The sequence below is a fragment of the Lissotriton vulgaris genome, chromosome 3_1 (assembly GCF_964263255.1).
Source record: "Lissotriton vulgaris chromosome 3_1, aLisVul1.2, whole genome shotgun sequence".
NCBI classification, from domain to species: domain Eukaryota; kingdom Metazoa; phylum Chordata; class Amphibia; order Caudata; family Salamandridae; genus Lissotriton; species Lissotriton vulgaris.
The window spans coordinates 1395437194-1395459732 of record NC_141689.1 but is presented as its reverse complement, the minus strand read 5'-3'; positions in this window follow the sequence as shown (position 1 = coordinate 1395459732).

The following is a 22539-nucleotide window of genomic DNA, read 5'->3' as shown; positions in this document are numbered from 1 at the left end:
AAGCTTCAATATCTTTAGGAAGCATGCTTATGCTAGGGGTCCAAGATGAGTTGTTTTTGAGGCCTGATCTATTCTGGCTGGGAGGCCTTTCTTTACCCTCGAAAAAGATTGCTAATCTAATCTTTCTAAAAAAGCTTTGGAGGTCCCTCTCTAAAGTGTATCTGTCAATTTTAGATGCCACAGCAAATCCTAAACCCTTTTCTAACAGAGTGATTTCCTGGTTTGTTAGTGTGTGTTTGGAAAGGTTAATTATGGGGGCTTTGTTAGGACTGGTTAGTCCCAATTTTTCTGGCTCCGTGTGTTTGGACGTCGTAGGAATTGAGGTGTCGCGTTGTAATTCCCACGTCCTCTCCCTCTCCCTCTCGGGTTGCCAAAGTTTTGTTAGCGCTGTTCCAAAAAAGCAAGACCTTCGGAGTTGGGGGTGTTTGTTGTTTCCCTATCTTTATTATTTCTGCTGTCATTTTGTTGTTCTCCCTCAGAGTCAGAACTGGTATATGAGGTATCAAAGAACCTCACTTTTCTCTTTTGAAAAGTGCGGGTTGATTTTGCCATGGTCTACGTTGTGGGTAATTTTCTTTTGGTCTCTCGTAGAAATCTTTCTGCAAGTAGGGATAGACATATTCAGGGTTGTAATTTGAAATGTCTTTGCGCAGTTTATTGCTTTTTTTATTAACTAGGTAATCAGTGTAACCTGAGATGTCCTTTACTATTTCTTCTACTTTTTGTTTAGCATCTAGGAGAGCTGTGTTGTTATTTAATTGGGTTTCAAGGTCTTCTATCTCTTTTCGTTCCACCACTAGCACTTCATGTGCAGTCTCGATGATCAACAATATCCAATCGCGACTGCAGCGATTTGCCACCAAAGTCCAATTTTCTATAAATTTTCTGTTGTTAATGAAAATGCCAGGTTCATTTATCACTTGTAGACCCTTAGGTATCACTCCTTTCTTGCAGTATTCAACCAAGAATTCTGCATGTAGCTCAGCTCTGACTACTTTCTTTTTTAAATTCCATAGAACACGCCACTGTTCTTCATCTGACTTGTCAAGGCGAACTGTAGAGATGTTTTTTACGGAGGGGCCATTTATGATTTTATTAAACTGGTCTTCTGTATAACTCAGGGTTTTTATACCTTCCATCCTGTTTATCTAGATTTTTCTTGTCCAGACAATATAATAAGAGGTGGGAAAGCAATGCCCTGGGTGCTGGAGTGTGTAGTAGAACACGATGTTCAAAGTGTTATGTCTCAATGTGTGTATCTAACTAATGCCTCCTCAGCTAACAAGCCGGGTAAGAATCATATAAAGTAAAGGAGGCCCCCTTGTCTAGTAGGTCTGGGACAGGGGTATAAAATTGAGGAAGAAAAGAAAGTCCCCTTAAGTCCCAGACCTACTAGACAAGGGGGCCTCCTTTACTTTATATGCGTCTACATATGTACCATGTTGGACGCGCCCCAGTTAATGCTTATTTACCATGCTATTGACTAGGGCCAATTCACTCCGGACCACACAGTGACAGTATAAGCCCAGGTCAGGCAATAATCAGGGTCTCTACCTGCACTGCTACAGCGCACTAGTGTTGTTATAAATATCTACAGAAAATACAAATCTTTTTCACTAATGATTTATATGTTTTGTAGATTGTTTAGTTTGCTTTTCGCCAAACGGATACCTGATATTTCATAATAGCTCCAATTTGAAAAGTTGACCCCAAACTGCCAGGCCAAGTACCCTCTAAAAGGAAACGAAAACAACCCAGAATTGTTTCTGCTTTGGGTGCCTCATCAGTGAGGTGCAGTCTGATTCCAACTGCACAGTGCACTACAGATAAATGGGCACAATCACCACATACTCAAAAATACGTTGCTTTTGTTCTAGACCATGCCAGTTTTAGTTCAACTGATTCATTTGGTCATTTGATTCTTCCTCAGTTGGGGTTTGCAATAAATTTTGTTTTACATCGAAACAAGAAGCTACAGTTTCTTGTGTTTCTGTTAGACTTGATAGAGACAACTCTTTGTGTACAAGGGATGAAAATCAAGGTAATCCAGTAAGAGATTTGTTAGAAACTGGGGTGTTGGTTGACTATGGTATGAGCCCAAGTCAGGCAGCAACCGCAATCCTTGTCAGGGTAAGAAGAAGGCAAACCCTAAATGAACCTGTGCTCACCCTCTAGTAGCTTGTCACAGAGCAGTCAGGCTCAACTTAAAGCCAACGTGTAACGTATTTGTGCAACACTTCAAACAGGAGAACAGTGATAATACCACACAAAAAGATTCCACACCATGTTAGAAAAATAAAACTTAATTTTATAAATAAAACAAGACCAAAACGACAAAAACTTGAGATATGAATTTTTTAAAAACAATAAACAGTAAAATAGCACTTAGAAGCAATAAGCGCTTACTTGGGATATCTGGTCATGCTGGACTGGGACAAACTCAAAAATGTAGGCCAACCGCAATGGAGCACAGGCCAGACACAGGGACCATGTGAGGTCCGCTGCACAAAAGTACCTTGATCCTGGCTGCATGGACGTCGAAGATGCAAGGTGGGGTTGAAGCAAAGCATATATGTAGATCCACGCAACAGGGGTCCCAATCTACACAGCAGCAAAGATGTGTCAGCTCTGATGAGCCCAGAGCTATGATGCAGAGATTTGGCAGCAGTGTGAACGGAGATGCGGAGTCCTTGTGCAGTGGTGGTTCCGAAGGTGATGTGTTGGGGCCAATCCATCCAGTGAAGGCAATGCTCTAGTTCTGGTCACACAACTAGAGCAATGCCATGGTTCCGATCCACGCAACAGGAGTGATGCGCCGGTTCTGATCCACCCAACAGGAGTGATGCACCGGTTCTGATCTATGCAACGGCGCTGATGCACCGGTTCGACATAGGATGCGGGACTTTGCAGAAACAAGCACCTTAGGACTCACTTCCAAAGGTCCAGGACTGGGCTAGCACCACTTGGTAGGGCACACTCACAGATGGCAGAGTCCAGCTGCAGAAACAGGTAAGTTAAAAGTATTTTATGTCCCTGAAACTTCACATCAGGAGGTCAGCCAGCTAGCCATTGGAGTCACTCTGGGTCCAAGTGATGCAGGTCCAGTCCTTCTCACACAGGCAGGGAAACAGCAGGCAGCAAGGCAGAAGTCCAGCAAAGCAGAAGCCCAGCAGAGTGGTAGTCCTTCAGAAGCACATCAGTCCCACTTTCTGGCAGTCTTCACAGGTTTAGAAGTGGACTGAATTGGTTGTGTCAGAGGTCCAGTACTTATATCCAGTTGGGCCTTTGACATGGGGATACATCAAAGGCAGGCCTTTGAAGTGCATAGCTGTTCCTCCCTTGCAACCATGGCTCCAGACACACCACAGGGGGGTATGCAGCCCTTTGTGTGGGGACAGAACACAGCCTATTCAGGAGTAAGTGAGGCTAGGTCCAGCTCCTCGGTCCCATCCTCCCAGGGTGGCCCATCAAGTCACACCTAAGCTCCCATTGTGTGTGGCTGTCTAGTTGGAATTCACAAAGCCCAGCTGTCACCTTCCAAAGACAACTATCAGAGACAGGCAGCAGGCCCCAAATGGTTAACGTAAGAAAATGCCAACTTTCTAACAGTGCAATTCGACTTTACCATAAGCTTGGATTTTAAATTGTGATTCCAGAGACACCAAACTCAAAAATTCTACCTCCTTGCAATTGGGAATTACACTTATGAAATGTAATATGGTAATCTCAATGGGAGAGATAGGTCTTGCAGTAGTGAAAAATGAATTTGAGAGTTTTTCACTACCAGGACATGTAAAACTTAAAGGTACATGTCCTACCTTTTAAATACATTGCACTCTGCTCTCTGGGTTGTCCAGGGTCTACTTAAGGGGTACCTTATATATACAAAAAGGAAAGAGTTAAGTCTGGCAAGAGGTTCATCTTGCCAGGTCAAAATGGCAGTGTAAACTGCACACACAGGCTCTGCAATGGCAGGCCTGAGCCTTGATTAGAGGGCTACTTAAGTGGGTGGCACAATGAATGCTGCAGGCCCACTAGTATCATTTAATTTACAGGCCCTGGGTACATGTAGTGCATTTTACTAGGGACTTACAAGTAAATGAAATATGTCAATTGGGAATGAGACAATATTACCATTTTTAGGGGAGAGAGCACAGGCACTTTAGCGCTGGTTAGCAGTGGTAACGTGTACAGGGTTCCAAAATCAGCAAAAACAAGTTCAGAAAGGTTGAGGAGGTGGGCAATAACTTGGGGATCACCCTAAGGATGTCAGGTCTAATATTTGCCCCACCAAGCTGAAAGTGGAAGGGGGCTACCCAACCCCTTGGGAGTTCTCTTTGCTAAGGCAGAAAAACCTGGAGAGACCATCAGCATTGGTGTGGTCTGAACCCAGACAGTGTTCCACTATAAAGTCCATTCCCTATAGGGAGATGGACCACCTCAACAGTTTGGGATTTTCACCCCTCATCTGCACGAGTCATCTGAAGGGCCTGTGGTCTAGCAGAACCAGGAAGTGCATCCCAAACAGGTATGGTCTCAACGTCTTCAGTGCCTAAACCACAGCAAAAGCTTCTCTTTCAGTGGCACTCCACCTGAAGGCTCTCACCTCTATCTGAAATTTAGGTGGTTGCCTGGCTATGATGCCTTCATTATTGGCCTAGCAGGGCTTCATCTTGCCCCACCCAGGGCCGGCCTGAGAACTGACAGCAGCCCTGGCAAATTTTTCCAGAGCAGCCTCCATCCAGCGCATAGCGAGCTTGCGAGCCCGACCACTACTAGGGGGGTTTGTGGGGTTCTCCCCCAAGAAAATTTTGGAAAAAAGACCAAAATGGTGCATTTTACAGCACAGTTGTCATTACAAATTTAATTGTATCAACTTTCAAAGCACAGCAAATAGTAGATGATGACCTTAAAGAGCACCAGGTTATCTAGTCATTGGCAGGTCAGGTACCTCAGTGCCTGCCGGGTCACGAGGGGGGGGGGTGGTTGACAGTGGGTGTGGCACCGAAAGTAAGTGTACGCAGGCCACAGCCTGCACGCACCGGCTACACGGCGCCCTGTCCCTGCGCACGCACAGTGCAGTAGCTGGGTGCACTGGTATGGTAACTTGGGTTGAATGTAGTAGTGCGTGTATGAGCCACAAGCACTATTAAATTCAACCCAACTACTGCACCAAACACCTCTGTCTGTCTGTACGGGTAAAAAGCATCACTGTCATTCGTGAGTGAGAGGTCACCTCACCTATGGCAGTTGTACTTTTTCTCCGCAGAGCAGAGGCAGAAGTGCACACTGCTCTGTGCATAGCTGCCAAGGTTTCAGATTGCTATGTGTGACATTTTCATAAATTCAGAGTAATTATGGGTGATATTCAGTGTCTATGAGTGCCAGTTTCTCGCAAGCAAAAATCAAGCAATGTACATGAGGAAAACATATAAAGATCAGAAATTGCACCTATTTGAGCTACCAGAAACTCTAAGGGCCATATGTATCAAGCTAATTAGCAATCGGCCTTTGCGAATGCTAATTTGACAAATGGTATGTATCAAACATGTTTGATGCAAAATAAGGAATTGCCAAATTTGCAATTCCTTATTTTGCGATTGCACTTAAGGGATCGCAAATTTTGCGATTCCTTAAATGCAATGTATCAAACAAAAAATATTCAAAAAATGCCATTAAGGATTCGCAAATTAATTTGCGAATTCTTTTGAAAAAGCTTTTTTCCACAAAACAAAAGGTGCCATATGACGCCCATACATGCCCTTAGGGCATGTATGTGTGCCATATGCCCCCAAATGTCTTTTTCAGGGGTGCAGCAGGGTGTTCTTGAGACACCCCTGCACCCTTGAAGAAATTCCTAATTTGCGATTAGCTAATTGCTAATCGCAAATTGCACCTTCATTCCTATGGGCCTCCTGGCCCATGGAAATGAATGGGTAATTTGCGATTAGCAATTTGCTAATCGCAAATTAGGAATGGTAAAGAATCGCTATTTAATAACGATTTTGTACATACATACCGTTTTGCGAATTCCAAATAGCGATTCCTTAAAATTCGCTATTTGGAATTCGCTAAACGGTAGTATGATACATATGGCCCTAAGATCTCAAACTGCTGCACTAGTGCTGCTGGGAAATTCCATCTGTAACTGCCTCTGCGTGAGACTGCGATTGCACAAAGCAACTCACCCACTGCTCTAGTGGTCTCAAAAGGATAGAATATTACAAAAATGGCAGTGGTCTGAAAATACAGACAATTACAGCTTGTATGATAGTGGCTATAGTTAGTGGAGCGCTGTAAAGCTATGCAGACCAATGGTTTGTCAAATTCCAGGATTTCACTTCTAAAATGGACTGAAAAGTGTCCAGTTGCATTTTAGCTTCCAGTACAGCGCTATAAAAAGTTCACAAATGATATCCTGAATTTTTGGACAGATTCTCGAAGATGAACCTCGACTGAGTCCATAACTCTTTTCAGAATTTAAATCGGACTTGGGCAACCGAAATTACAGCGCTTTGAACTTTTGAGGCCCACCTGGAGGCTGTGCCGGGGACTTCGCGACTTGTGGATCCGGGACGAAGTTGAACAACAACGGCAGTGGGGCCTCCTCGGTGGCCGTACCTCCACTTTCGGTTTCGTTTCCGGATCCTGGCATGGTCTGATTGAGAGACCGTTTCCCTCGGCTGGGGATCAATCCAGCCTCCATTTAGTGACAGCGCTGCTTCATCATCATAGCCTTTTGGGTCAAGTCGTGACTCTCACTTGGCCGTACGGTCCAGCTTTTGTGGTTTGTTGGTGCCTGGCCTGCCGGCGGCCATTTTCACCAGGTCTCGCGGGCCCCTCTGGGGCGCATCTTCCAGCATGGCGGGCAGTGGTGAAGCCGAGAAGCGGAAGACCAAGACGCCTCTTTGTGGGGGTCCGGTCCAGACAAACGTTATGGACCGGTACACTCAAGCCAAAGGATCCCCCGGGCTCTCCAGCCGTACCCAGGAGGACGCCAGAGAAGACCCTTCTGCTCCTGTCGACTTGTCCCTGCAGGACATCATGGGCGCCATCACCGGCATGAAGGAGACCATCGGCCAGCAATATGAGGCTCTGGCTCGTAAAATTGACACAGTCGCTATTGATGTCACTCTAATCAGGGCCGACCTGTCCAAGACTAATGAGAAAGTGAAGTCATTGGATTTGAAGACTTCCAGCCTCACAGCCGATGTGTCGGAACTCCAAACCAAACTTGGCAATTTGAAATCTGCCAATGACCTGATGTCCCATCGGCTGGAGGATTTCGAGAACAGGGCAAGACGCAACAACATTCGCGTCATAGGTGTTCCAGAAAATCCCGAGACTCACTCGGTTGACCTCCTGGTCGAAGATCTAATCCTGACCCATCTTGCCCCTTCTGGCCTGAGCAAGTTTTTCGCTGTGGAGCGTGCACATCGTGTTCCGGGCGGTAAGCCCAAGCCGGGCGCTCCTCCGGGGTCTATCATCGCAAAACTTTTTCATTTCAGAGACCGTGATGCGATCTTGCAGGCATCGAGAGTGCACGGCCCGGTGAAATTTGAAAACTCCTCTGTCAATTTTTTCCCGGACTTGACTCAACTTGTCCAGAGACAAAGGATGGGCTTTCAGGGGGTTAAGCGACGTCTCCGGGACCTGGGATTGAAGTACGCGATGCTTTTCCCTACTAGGCTTCGAGTGGAATATGAGGAACGGAACTTCTTTTTCGATCGACCGGACAATGTGAGTGACTGGTTGGATTCCCTGCCTGGCCGAGGCGATCGGACGGAGCACCCTGGCGGTGCCGAGGGTGGTGAGCCTACACAGAAGTGACTTTTCGGTCCCTGACCTCCGAACATCGGACATTGCTCAGCTGGGTGCTAATTCTTTTGTATATTTTGTCTTATAGTTGTCCACGTCTGGGTGGCGGGTGGGGACAGGCCTCTTTCCTCCTCTGGGGTCTTTTTGTAGAATGGGACTGTTAGGGCAACAGGCACACTGCATGTTGGGGTGGTTTTTCAGTCTACTGCAGGGGTGCAGGGAGGGGGGAGTTGTAACGGGTTTTGGTTGGGGGGTGGGATGGGGTGTTTGTGTTTGTGTTTTCCTTTCTCAAGGTGGCATATTGGTTTTTTCTCTGCTTCAGGTGTCCTGCTCTTTGTGGGGTGACTCATGCATCGCTTGTGGGGATGGGGGTAGTGGGTTGAGGTTGATATCTTGGAACGTCAATGGATTGGTGGATCGTATAAAATGAGGTGTTGTACTGCAATATTTGCGTCGTTTGTCTCCTGATGTGGTACTCTTGCAGGAGACGCATTTGGTCGGCAATGTGTGTCATGCTATGAATAGGTGGGGTTACCGATTGGTTGCACACTCCGGGTTTACCACTGGTTCCAGAGGGGTTGGTATTCTGGTCCGGTCTTCCCTCCCTCTAGAGATTGATAATGTAATCCTTGACGACAGAGGGCGTTACGCCGCCCTAACCGGTAGGTGGGAGGGTAAGACTCTTTAGTTAGGATATACGTTCCCCCAGGCCTCCAGACCTCCACTTTCTCGGATGTTGGTCGGATGATGCTGGAGCTCCCTGATAGTCTTCTCCTTATGGGTGGGGACTTTAATTCTGTGCTATCTGGCGAGTTGGACCGCCACCCCCCAGGGATCTTCCCGCTTCCCAATTATGGCTCGGTGGTTCTCGGACACCTTTGGTCTGGTGGATTGCTGGAGGTTAATGCATCCGATGCAATGTCAATACACCTTTCACTCCGGGGCTCATGGGAGTCTCTCCAGGCTTGTTTATTTCCTTATGCCCGCTGTCCAGTCCTCCTACGTAGGGGAGGTCAGACACTTGGCCCGGGGCATTTCAGATCACTCTCCTGTGTGGCTTATTTTCGATCGGGGATACACACCGCGGGCGGATCGCCCCTATCAATCCTTGGCATCGGCGCAACCCCAAGACCCGTAACGGCCTTATAAAGTCGCTTGACCACTACTTCCTGGAGAACGAGGGGTCTGTTCTGTCCTCAGTGTCCCTGTGGGAAGCCTTCAAAACTGTTATTCGTGGACAGGCCCTATCTTTAATAGCTGAGACCAAGAAAGCGAGTAATAGGGAGGTCGTGAGTCTGGAGGCCGAAATACTGGAGTTGGAGGCTGATTTAGACTTAGGTGTCACCCAGGATAGACTCCACGCCCTTAGCTTGAAGCAGTTTGACTATAAATCCCTTGTTACAGATGCTGCCAAGACAATGTATAGGGAACAGCAAGGTAGACTGTATGATGTTGGGGATTAGGCGGGTAAATTGATTGCCTGGCTTGATAAGAAGGAGAGAGCGAATCGTGTGGTCCCTGTGATTCAGAATTCTGACGGTGTGAATGTGACTGACCCCGGCGAGATTGTGGAGTGTTTTGCTGACTATTTTCGTGTGGTCTACTCCCCGGTGTCCGATAGAGATAAGGACGACTCCCGTTTATTGCTGAGGGACATCGCGCTGCCCTGCCTGTATGAAGAGGATCGAGAGTGCATGGAGGTCTCGTTGTCGGTCGACGAGATTGCGACCGCGATCCATTCCCTCCGTTCTGGCAAAGCTATGGGCCCGAATGGCCTGCCTATTGAATTGTACAAATTGCGCCCGGACAAAGTCGCGCCATATCTTCGTGATATGTTTATGGAGTCGCGTGATCTTGGCTCCCTCCCTTGTGACCAGCGTCTGGCTACTATAGTTGTAATTCCTAAGGAGGGCAAGCCTCGTGATCGTTGTGGGTCATACAGGCCTATTTCTCTACTGAATGCCGAGCCGAAGATTCTCGCCAAGGTCCTTGCTAATCGTCTAATCACTGTCATTTGGGACCTGATCCATCCGGATCAATCCGGTTTCATTCCGCACCGGAACACTGCTCTCAATTTGCGGCGCTTACATGGAGTTCTCGCTAGGGCAGAGTCTCTGTCGGAGTCGGCCATCTTGGCTTCCTTGGACGCCACGATGGCCTTTGATACGATAGAATGGCCATATCTTTGGGCCACCCTGGCGAAGTTCGGTTTCGGTGTGGAATTTATCAGTTGGGTGAGACTTTTATATACAGATCCGCTGGCTCAGGTTGTTGTCAATGGTAGGGTGTCCCAATCCTTTGCTCTCGGGAGGGGTACTAGGCAGGGGTGCCCGCTGTCCCCCCTGCTCTTTGCCCTTGCTCTAGAACCGCTTGCAGCCTGGCTCCGTTGGGAACCGTCGATAAAGGGCATTCAGTCCCCCAGATTTCGAAGATCGGGTTTCGTTGTACGCCGACGATATTCTTTTGTACCTCACCTCCCCTCGTAAATCCCTTAACGTCCTATTTGACGTCCTCACTTCTTTCAGTAAAAATTCTGGTTTGATCATTAATTGGTCTAAATCATGTGTGTATGTCATCTCAGGCGGCCTTCCCCCCTTGCCGAGTAGGTTTCCCATTCAAATTTCACAATCCGGTTTCAAGTACTTGGGGGTCTACGTATCGTTGGACCCGGCTGTCCGCTATGAGCATAACCTCCTACCTCCTCTCCGACGATTGAGGTTAGACGTGGCTCGGTGGCGTAGATTGCCGTTGTCGCCACTTGGTCGAGCGGCACTCTTCAAAATGATGTCCCTGCCCCGATTTCTCTACGCACTTCAGAACTCTTTTGATATTATTCAGGCGGCCTACTTTCGGGAGGTGGAAGGTTTACAGAGGAGGCTTGTTTGGGACGGTCGCGCATGCATCGCTCTCGCAAAACTAACTCTCCCCTGGTATGACGGGGGCATCGCGCTCCCGGTTATCAGGAGGTATTATTTGGCCTCCCAGTTGTCCGCCATCAATCATGCTACGTATGCACCCGGTCCAAATCCGGCTTTCCAGATGGATAAATATCAGTTGCCTGGTGGCAACTTCAACAGAGCGCTCTACTCTCGGACGGCGGGGAGGAACCTAACGGGATCCACTAGGATTGAGGTGCGTGTGTGGAAAGATGACAATGCGGCCATGGGATGTAATGATCGATTGACACGAGCGACCCCCTTGTATGCTTCGGAAAGATCGGGATGCCTCTGGACAACGAAAGGTTTTGAGAACTGGGATATGATTGGCATTAGTAGAGTGGGTGATCTCTGGGTGAAAGGTGCAGTCAAATCCTTTGCGGTGCTTCAGAGTGAGTATGAGTTGAGTGAGAGGGAGTTCTTCAGATATGCACAGGTTCGCCACGCTTTGCTGTCAGTCTTCACAGCCGGGGCCACTGTCCCTGAATCTTCCCCGCTCTAGGACCGTATTCTTGATGGTCATCTGCCCGATAGTACGATTTCCTTGATTTATAAGAAATTAATCAACAATCGGGCAGACCTCCTTGTGCGTCTCAGGGAGGCCTGGACCGGAGATGGGTTGGAGTTGGATGACGAAGACTGGCAGTCCGCACTGTCCTCCCCGAAAGAGGTCGCCATTCCTGCCCGTCTCCGTCTCGTCCAGCTTAAAATTCTTCACCGTGTGTATGTAACGGGTCCTCGTCTGGTTGCTATGGGGTTTTCCTCGGATGGGTTGTGTAAGCGCGGATGTGGAATGAGTGCCACCTTCCTTCATATCCTTTGGGAGTGTCGTGAGGTCGCAGCGTATTGGCACTGTGTGCATGCGGTAATGGAGTGTGTCACTGGGGTCGCTCTGCTGCCTGAGGCTCGTAGATGTTTGTTGAATGTGTGGGAGCCAAATGATTACAACGTTGCCCAGGCCCGGTGGGCGGCACTTGGGAACATGATTGCAAAGAGGGATATTGCGCAGCTTTGGGGTTCCCAACGGCCTCCCACCGTGTCAGTATGGAAGGAGAATATGGACTGGTGCATGTTTAGAGAGAAGACAGTATATTTGGCTAGGGGCAAGCCTAGGGCGTGGAGTAAAATTTGGGGCCAGTGGAACACTTACCGAGGGAAGATCTGTACGCCCCCCTTTGAAGACACACCGGACATTTCTCTGTTCCCCTGACCCTGAGGTTCCTGGAATACTTTACTCCTTTTGCTGATGGTTCTACTTCCCCACTGCCTCCCCCCCCTGGTCATCTCTACTGTCCTCCTGATTCTCTATCCGGTACGGCAGGTCCCCCCCATCGGAGCTCGACATCATCTAGAACGGTTCTCGCCTTGAGTTTTGTTTCTCTGTTTTTCTCTTTGTTCCCTTTCTAAAAAATCTTAAAATATATATATCCTGCCTATCTCCTGAGTTGCCGAGAATGTATCCTGTAATTCTGATGGACCTCCGGGGATCGGTTGCTGCTTCGTGATGTCAAGTAATTGCTTTGCATGCTCTAGCGGCCGGCCCCTGTGGTTGTAGGCCCATATTTGTGATGATGTTGTTTTGCACAATAAAGTTTTTCAACAAAAAAAAGTTCACAAATAAATACAGTCAACAAAAGTGTATTATAATCGTTATGGAAAATATTCATTCTAAATAAAACATTCATGTGAGGCAGGGCAATACAAGAAGTTCAGGGAAAAAGCAAACAGCAACTGGTGGCGCTGTGTTTTGTGTTTACACGCTTACGCCCGACTCCTTTTGCTCAGTGACAGCCCTCAATACCTCTCCCTCAGTGCCATTTCCTAGTCAGTGTGCCTGGGTGACTGCCTTATACTCACTGTTTCTCTGCCCAGGGCTTGCCCCTAAGTGGACTCCGCAGCGGCTCCCGAATCCTTCTCCCTGGTGCCCGTGCTCCTCTGTCAGTCTCCTGGCTCGAACCCCCAGATCTCTGGGCTCATGGTTCTTTATTTTGGGGCTCCCGGCTCTCCTGGTCTTTGCCTGTGCTCCCGGGCTGTGCCGGCTTGCGGAGTAGCCTTGCTCTCACGTCTCCGGCGGTGCCCTTTCCCTCTTGCATAAATCATTGAACTCTCTGTCTTCATGCCCTTCTTATCCCACATGCCGCTGATGCCGGAAGTCCCACCTTCACCCAGCAGCTCTCTCTTCTTCCACGGCACCTCCTGTTTACCTTGGAGCACTCCCTGCTGCCTCCTTCTACCTGTAAGAATGCTAGTGCAAGGTGCTGCCACGCTGCAGGCCTCTGTAGCACATCTACGGCCCTCGGGCCTCAGTCCTGAGACTTCCCTCGCCCCTAGCATGAGCTGCTATCGCTCTCCATGAGGAGCCTTCCACAGTTGACCAAGGTCACACGCGGATCTCTCTTTTTCCTTCTGGACAAGGCATACATTGTAAAGATTCTGTTCACATTTTTGCATTTGATTGTGGTCAACAGTGCCAATGCTACGTTAAGGCTGATGTAGGCATCAGTCCTTTGACACCACTCCAGATACCCACAAGACAGCGTAACAATCCAACATACAGCCTCAATAATGCCCTTATGGATGGAGAAAATTAGCTCCCAACTGGTAAATTACGGTTTTGCTTCTGGCTCCGAAGATGCTTTCACTGGACCTGATTGTCATTCCTATGTGTGACATCATTAAAACCTGAACACTGCAAGTCCTCGCTCACAGGTATACTGTTCTCTGTTTAAGTCTACTTGACTGAAATAAAATGTTAGTTTTAGTATTGTGATTGAGATTCTGATGTTCGAATTCTGAGAGCCTGATTAATATGATCAGAAAACGAAGTCTAACACATTTCATAATCTTGCAGTCATTTTATTGATACTTATTCCCTTCTGTCCTGAACACGAATGACACGGGTGTCTAGTGCATTTGTGGGCTGTGCACAATAAAGTTTTCTTGGAGTGTAGTCAGCCTTTCCTGAACTTTTCATGTATTCAGCTACTGTTTTTGCTGACTCATTTCTGAATTTGAATTTCCTTGGATGAAACATTGTGTTGTGACTATCATGTTGTTATAATTCTAGTAATTGTTATGAAGTAGGGAAACTTCAAAAGTTACATTATATAAATCTACAAAGTCTTGATGCTACACTCAAACATCCATAAAAGTAGTTTGTTAATGTCAACAAAATGCATGAAATAATTTGCCCTTCGATTCATGAAAGGGATTACTAGAGACATGACCCAGACATTTAGGATTTCTCCTGCTAACATTTTAAGATCTGCATCAGTCCCGTAGATTATTGTTAGCAATATACCCACAGAAAAGGTGGAACAAGGATTCATGTTTTCGGAGGAGGAGCCCCTTGTGATCTTGGTGATTTTATTGTTGTTTGTGATCTTACCAGGAATATGTATTCCAGCCTACAACTGCTACTTGTTTAACCAAATAAGTAGAGTATCTCCACCCTACTATACATCAGAAGAGAACATTTAAGGGCATGGGCTCCCTCCCTCAAGGCCGTTTCACACAGGCCCTGCTGTGCACTGCAAGCTATGAAAGGGCCGGAGCCCTCCACCAACAGCCATCTCGCCAGCAGTAGGAGGACCTGCCCGGCGCACGCTTGAAGCCTTCCTTGTGATCCTGGGCGTACACTGGTTCTGTGTCGCTCTGTGTACCCCAGCGCTTCGAGGCCTGCTGCAGATCATTCACTTCTTCTCCTGCGCTCCCTTCTTATCCCCGCATCTTCGGTTTTCGGCGCCTCACTTCCAGGAGCCTCCTTCCGGACCCCAAACGGTGTCTGCCCCTCGTGAATGGCTCCTCCCTCGGACTCTCACATGTCACCCCGTGCACCTCTCTGTAACGTTATGTAATAACGACTCGTAGGCAGTGGTTGATGCGCTATACTTATTTATTTGACATTTAAATAAGTAAGTCCGAGGAGCGCCGGCCGGCGCTCTGCTCTGTTGATTGCTCGGCGCGCTAATGATGCGCGCGCACCCCGGCGCCAACATGGCCGCCCTACGTTACGTCAACGTGACGTAAAACAACTAGAACGCTACATATCTCCCCCTTTTATCAAACCCAAGATCAGTCACTTACAGTTCGCCGTCTAGTTCAAAGTCTCGAAATCGGGCAGGCCTTACAATTTGTCTTCCACTCCTGGTCACCTTGCCAATGTTCTCTCGAGCCCCTTGACCCTGCGTTTCCGTATCTTCTGCTCCTCCGCTCATCGCTCCCTCATCGTTCATATTTCCTCCCGGCACGTCCATCTCCGCTCTCGGAGTCTCGCTCCCTTCTTCACCTTCTTGCACTTCCACTGCACTTGCTCCATCCCCTTGCTCACTTCCGCTGAACCTATCTTCCACATTCACGTCATCCATGTCTTCACCTTCCGAGGACCGCCGTCCCCATCTCAATATCTTGTTGCACCTGGCCATGCGGTCCTGCGACCACACGTTCCCATCGCTGAGCAGAGCCGCTCGATCATATACTTCCTTGACTTGCATCGGCTTGCTATACTTGCTGTCTCCTTTCCTTTGTAAGGTGGCTAGCCTTACTCTTACCCACTCTCCTCTTTCTAGGTGAGTGTCCTTCACATTCCTCCGTTTGTTGTAGTTATTGGTGTAGATGGCTTGTGCTCTTTCCAGATTGGCCCTTACTACGGCAGGAGACCACTCACTAGTTACCACCTTCTCCTTCCAGATCCTGTTGTCATGCGTGAAGGGTTCACGTCCTCTCAATATTTGGAACGGGCTGTACCCCGTGCCTGTGGGGGTTATTCTGTAGGCCCACACCATGTTCTCCAGCGCTCTCTTCCAGTCTTTATTGTTAGAGATGGCCGCTTGTATGGCTCCCATCACTACTCTGTTAAATCGTTCAACTAGGCCGTTTCCCGCGGGATGGTAAATGGCCGTGTGCCTTGTGGAGATGCCATTTCTCTCCATAAATTGTTTCCATCTTTCCGACGTGAACTGTGGCCCATTGTCACTTAAGATGGACTTGGGAATTCCTTCTCTGGTGAACGTTTCGGATAGAAACTCTAAGATGTTCTCAGTGTCCATGGATTCGCTCACTTTTATCTCTGGCCATTTGGAGTAACGGTCTATGAGGACACACACATACCTCTGTGTGCTCTGATCATCAAGCACCGGTCCTAAAATGTCTATAGACAACTCTTCCCATGGATTTGAAGGATTGTCGAACTTTCCAAGAGCTGGGCGTAGTGGCCTCAATGTTTTGTCAGCCCCTTGGCATTGGGGACACTCTCTGACATGCCTCTCTGCTCTCACGTCCATACCTGGCCACCAGTAATTTTGTTTCGATCTGGCCTTGAGTTTCCCTATGCCAAGATGGCCTTCATGTAATAGGTCCAGCAACTTGTTGATGAGATTCCTTGGGGGAATCACCTTGTCTCCCCTGTAGATGAATATACCCTTGTCTCCAACTGACAGTTCCTCCTTTACTTCGTAAAATGGTTTAAGGTTCGTCTTCACCCTTCTCTTATCTGGCCAACCTTGTATGATGTGCGCCCTTACATCCTTGATGTCGGTATCTTCTTCATACGCTTCAGTCCATTCTTGTATGCTAATTATCTTCTCTTGGTCTTCTATGAGAGCCACCATCTCCCCTCTGTCTGCTGGGTCTTCTTCTCCAGGCTCCATGGCCGCTGCTCGACTCAAGTAGTCTGCCACTCGATTCTTGTTCCCGGGGATGTACTCTACATCATATCTGAATTCCAACAGTTTTAAGGACATTTTTGATATCCTGGGTGTGGCGCTGGTGTGTCCACACGATGTTAGTACTTTCACCAACGGCTTGTGGTCCGTCTTGAGCAGGAATCGGGTACCCCATAAGAATTGCCGGAACCTCGTCGTGGCCCACACTACCGCTAGCATCTCCTTTTCGATGACGCTGTACTTGCCTTCGGTCTCCGTCAATGCCCTGGAGGCGAAGCTGATTGTCTCCATGTCCCCTCTGCCTCGGTCTTGCATAAGTACCGCGCCTAGCCCCTTGTCGCTGGCGTCGGTGATGAGCACGGTGGTGCCTTGTGGGTCGTACCCCTTGAGCGGTATGGCTCCCGAGATCTCCTTTTTGATAACTTCAAATTCTGCTTGGGCTTCCGGTGTCCACTGAAACGCCGTGCTCTCTCTGGTCAGCAACCTCATGTTGTGGGTCTTGGAAGCGAAGTGTACCACAAACTTGCTATAGTACTCCGCCATTCCCAGGAACAACCTGACTTCTTCCTTGTTCTTGGGGGGCGGTGCTTCAGCGATGGCCTTCACGTTCTCTGCCTTTGGTGTGATCCCCTGTTGTCCAATTTCATGGCCTAAGTATGTCACCGATTGCAGTCCCAACCGACATTTCGACCATTCTGCCGTGAGGCCTTTGACTTCCAGTGTTTGCAGTACTTTATCTAGCTTCCGGTCATGATCTCTCCTGTCTCTCCCCATCACCAGAATATCATCCTGGAAATACTGGACGTCTTCACAGTCTCTGAATAGTTGGTGCATCATTTTCTGAAAGACTGCTGCTGCCGAGGCCAGCCCGAACGGCATGCGACAGAATCGGTAGCACCCAAACGGGGTAATGAACGACGTTAGGCTTTTGCTGTCCGGGTGCAGTGCTATCTGGTGGTAGGCCGATGTAAGGTCAATGGTGGAGTACCACTTAACTCCTCTGGTTTTGGCCAACATCTCCTCTATCCTGGGAAGGGGAAATTTCTCCACCACTATGTTTTTATTAAGTTCTCTCAGGTCCACACAGAGCCTGACCTTTCCGTTGGGTTTCATTACGACCACCAAGGGCGCCAGCCATTCGGCGCATGTGATTGGCTCTATGATGCCCTTCCTTTCCAGGTCTTGGAGTTCCGTCTGGACCGCTTCCCTCACTGCGATGGGCACGTTTTTCACCTTGTGTGCCACTGGAATGGCTCCTTCCTTAAGCACTATCTTATGTTGAAATTTCTCCATTTTTCCTACAGTACCCCCGAACACCTTCGGGTAGTTCTTCTTCCATCTGTTCATGTCCGGCCATTCCTCCTGTTCTGTGAGGAGAATTTGTTCCTTCCCTCCTGGGTCGAGTTTTATACCAAGATCGCCCTGGTCTAGCCATCCTAGGACGGAGGGTCCTTTCTCTGTGACATATAGTTTGCACCACGCTGATCGGCCTCTGAACTCAAACAATAGGTGTCGGAAGCCTAACATGGGAATGCGATCCCCGTTGTAGGTGACTGGCCGTATGTCTAGTTTCTCCAGTTCTGGGCCCAACTTGGGTTGGAACTCTTCTTCCCACACTGCTCTCTGCACGATGGTAAAAGGAGATCCAGTGTCTGCCACTACCGTGATGGTGATGCCGCCCATGGACATGCCTAGGACTGGTTTGGTTGATCTCTTGCCGTCCACGCTCAACACTTGGTCGTATATGCATAAGACGGTGACCACTTCTTCCTCCGTGACTTCCTCAAGGTCTTCTTCGCTTTGGTCAACGTATTTCACCATTCCCTTCTGCTGTTTCTTTCGACATACCTTCTCGTAGTGACCTACGATGCCGCAGTGTAGGCATTTGGCCCGGAATGCCGGACATCTTCTGTCGTGGGCTTCATGGGACCAGCTTCCGCACCTGTAGCACGTTTTCTTGTTCTCACTGCTCGCCTGTTTCCCTTGCCATCTGCTGGTTCCTTTGGTTACTGGTTGCTTGTTTCTTTGGTCTTTGCGGTGATCTTCTTCCTGTATCCTGTTCACCATGGTTGGGGTGGCCACCTCTTTCTTGGTTGCATTTGCGCACCTCTTTGCGAGTTCTGCCCTCTTCACTATGACCAACACTTCTTTGAGCGTGGTGTCACCGCTCGCCCACAGTTTGTCTTGTACATTTGCGCTCGTGGTGTGCATGACCACCTGGTCTTTTATGAATTCATCTTCCCACAGCGCGTACTTACACGTGGCTGCCAGTTTTCTCAATGCTGCTACGTACTCTTCGATGGTTTCTCCCGCCTTTTGTTTCCTTTGCTGGAAGTTATATCTATCCACTGACACGCAGATGGTGGGGCGATACCGTTCATCTAGGTCCTCCACTGCATGTGCATACACATCGTCGTCTGTGTCTTCTCTCTTCTTCGGTACTAGACTCTTGTATATTCTTAGTCCTTCTGGTCCTAGATTTAGTAGCAGGATGCGTTTCTTCCTCTGAGGAGTGAATTTTTCTTCATTTTCATCTTCTAGAACCCCTATGAAATTGTCTATATACTCCTTCCAGTCCTCCCACTTCATCAGAGGCTCTCCGGGCTTCGGTAGGAATTGTACAGGTGCAATTGCATACCCCGCCGGGGTACTCATCTTCACTTCCTTGGCGCCTGTCCCGTCGGTGGTTTTTCCTGGGGGGCTGCCTGGGGTACTGTTTTTGTTCCCTGTGTGCTTGTTCCTCTGGGGGCTCTTGTTGCTAGACCCCACTTCCTCCTCTTTGGTAGCCAGCGCAGCGCTCCCTGTGCGTGGGTGTGCAGGAAGGTGGCACGTGTGCTCTTGGCTACACTGTGGTCGTGCTGCCTCTCTGGCCTATTTGCCGCTTCTGTGCTGTGCTGTGGCACTGCCACGCTCCTCGGGTTCCACAATACCTCAGTTCGTTCAATTATGGCTGTCTGTGACGTTTTCCCGACCGTGCTGATCCAGGTAGACCTTCCTGGTGTCTGGATGGGCCAGGTGACCTTGTGCCTGAGTCTTCCTGTGCCTCGTGGGGGCCACGTGGAGTGCTACTCCCTTCTGTGCTCCTAGCGTCGGTCTGGTCGTCTCTCCCGACCTCGTCGCCACTGTAACGTTATGTAATAACGACTCGTAGGCAGTGGTTGATGCGCTATACTTATTTATTTGATATTTAAATAAGTAAGTCCGAAGAGCGCCGGCCGGCGCTCTGCTCTGTTGATTGCTCGGCGCGCTAATGATGCGCGCGCACCCCGGCGCCAACATGGCCGCCCTACGTTACGTCAACGTGACGTAAAACAACTAGAACGCTACACTCTCCTCAAGTACATATTAACCAAATGCTAAAATACGCACGTATATGTACATGTCCAGTAGGAGCTCCTTTATGGCATGTATACATTGACTGCAGATCCACACATCGTCTCTGTCCTCAGGCTTCACATGATGACACTTGCTACAGGACCAGTTTCTGTGCATGCAGTCTGCATGATGCAGAGCACGTTTTGCAGAACCATGATTATGTTCTGGGCACATGGTGTGGGGGTGGAGGAATGTGTGTCTGCCTTTCTGTAGGACTCCACTGTCTATGGCGTACCCACATACATTGCGTGTTTCCGAGTGCTTTGAAGTGCCTGTAAGGTGGAGTCTTGGAGCTACATAAACACAGTGGTTAATTTGTAACAAAAAAAAAAAGTGCCGGGGCTCATTTGTCCTGTTGGCGCCACCTGAACCAGAACCAACTACTAACCAGGAAAGCGAGAGAGCATGTGGTGTAATGGGCAGCGCTGTCTACTTCTTGGAGCTAGGGAGCCTGGTTTGAATCTCGAAGTCAGCTCGACATCCTATAATTCTAGACAAATCACTTAATCTACCTGTGCCTACCATAAATAAATGTGTCCTTAACCAGTGCTCCTAAAAAGCACTGATGTCAATGATTAAGCGCTGGTGCTGAGCACCGGAAACCACCAGCTCAAATTAAGCACTGTATGGAACATATAATCAATTAAACAAACATTGCATGGGAGCTGGATCAAGCCATCAAGGGGAATATGGGCACCCATTCCTACTGAGAGCTGCTTCCCTGTGGAAGCTTCCAGCTGTTGGGTGTAAACACTAATATTTGGGTAGACCTGATGTGAATTAAGAGAGTATTAGAGAACACGGCTGGACTACTGTGCGCTTGTGACAGCTTTTTGTGCTAAAACAGATGCGACCAGCAAGCTAGGCTGCTCCTGGGGAAAATAAATGCTGTCAAAGTTTCTGATTTTGCTGACGGCAGCAGAACATTTGTGCATGTTTTGTATTTATTTCATGATGGCGCCAAGGACGATGTTTCTAAAATGGAAGGCATAAAGACTTGGGAACTTGGGAATGATGTAAACAGGTCAAGTCAGACTGGATTTTTGAAAGCAGCGCAGCACAGTATTAAAGCTGACACCCTTAGCCATAAATGAAGGCTTTGAGTTTGATGCCGATATTTTGCTCCTGTTTTCAGTTTGAATTAATAAGGAATGTCTACGGGCTTTGCAGTCCTCAGTCTCCCCCTTTTGTGATGCCAATTTTATCTCCTTATTTCTCCACTAGACATTTTCTCTCCTCATTTTCAGCCTCAAATGTTGCCACAGAGGGAGTCGGAGCGCACCAGAGACACGCAGTATAAATAATATATTATTTATACTGCGTGTGTAAATTTGCATTTTGACACTCCAGTGTCGGATTCCTGCTGAAAACATATGCTGCCCCAGGCCTGGAAGCAGATGGGTCTTCTGATTTTGTTGCAGGGGTGCGATTTTTCAATAATCAGCTGCCCCAGTAACAAAACTGGCTCCCTGTAAGGAAACTGGCCCCCACCCCTACCGGCCTCCCGGGGGATTACCCGGTCCCCGGTATTACCAGTCCGGCCCTGCCCCCACCTACCAGGTGTCCCAAGTACACCACAGAACCCTACCCAATCTGGCACTTACTGGACTTGATGGTTAGACCTGCCTTTTGCAGGGCCTGAAGCCCCTTGTGAGGTGATGCAGGTGTTCCTCCCAGCTGGACCTGTAGACAGCAATCTCATCTCAGTTGGCAGCACAAAATCCCTCCTTACCAGCCAGGACCCCGTTAACCAACCTTTGGAAGGTAGCAGGGGCATTTTTCAAGCCAAACGGCATCACCTGAAACTGTAAGTGACCCTCTAGAAATGCTGACCTTTCTTTGGCCCCCTCAGTCAGAGCGATCTGCCAATACCCCGATTTCAAATCAAAGGTACTGAGAAATTTGGCAGCGCCCAGCCTGTCAATGAGCTCATCCGTTCGGGGGATGGAGTGTGCGTCAGTCCTGGTGACTGAGTTGAGTCCTCGGTAGTCCACGAAGAACTGGAGTTCTGGTGTGATGACCGGTGGTGCAGTCTTTGGTACCAGCATCACAATGCTGGACCAAGGACTATTAGAGTGCTCAATCACCTCTAATGCCAACATCCTGGAGACATACTCCTTGATGGCGGCTCTCACCCTGTCTGACACCCTGTACATGTTGTTCTTCGCAGGTGAACTGTCTACAGTGTAAAAATCATGGACACACAGATGTGTGAGTCCAGGGGTGAGTAAGAAGAGTGATGCAAACTGACCATGCAACTGGTAACAGTTAATCGGCTGTTTTGGGGCCAGGGTAGCAGAGAAGTTAACACCTTCCACTGACCCTTCGTGCTCCTGCGCAGAGAGGAGGTCAGGGAAATGTTCACTCTCCAATTCCATCCGCTCATCTGTCACAAGAAGCATGCTTACTTTGGACCTCTTGAAGTACTGCTTGAGTTTCTTCACATGGAGCACCCTTAGGGGGTTCCTAGGGGTCTGGAGTTCCACCAAGTAGGTGCCCCCCTTACACTCCTTGATTTTGTATGGGCCAGTCAAGTGGTCCTGAAGCACCCTGGGCTCTACTGGCTCCATTACCACACTTTCTGCCCAGGCTGAAACTTTGCCAGAGTTACCTTCTGGTAGTACCAGAGCTTCATGACCTCCTGACTGGCCTCTTAATTGCTTCGACTTCTTCCAGAAGCGATCCATTTGGTTCCTGAAGACCAGCATGTAGCTGACCACATCCGGGAGGGGGCGGGGGGTTCCTGG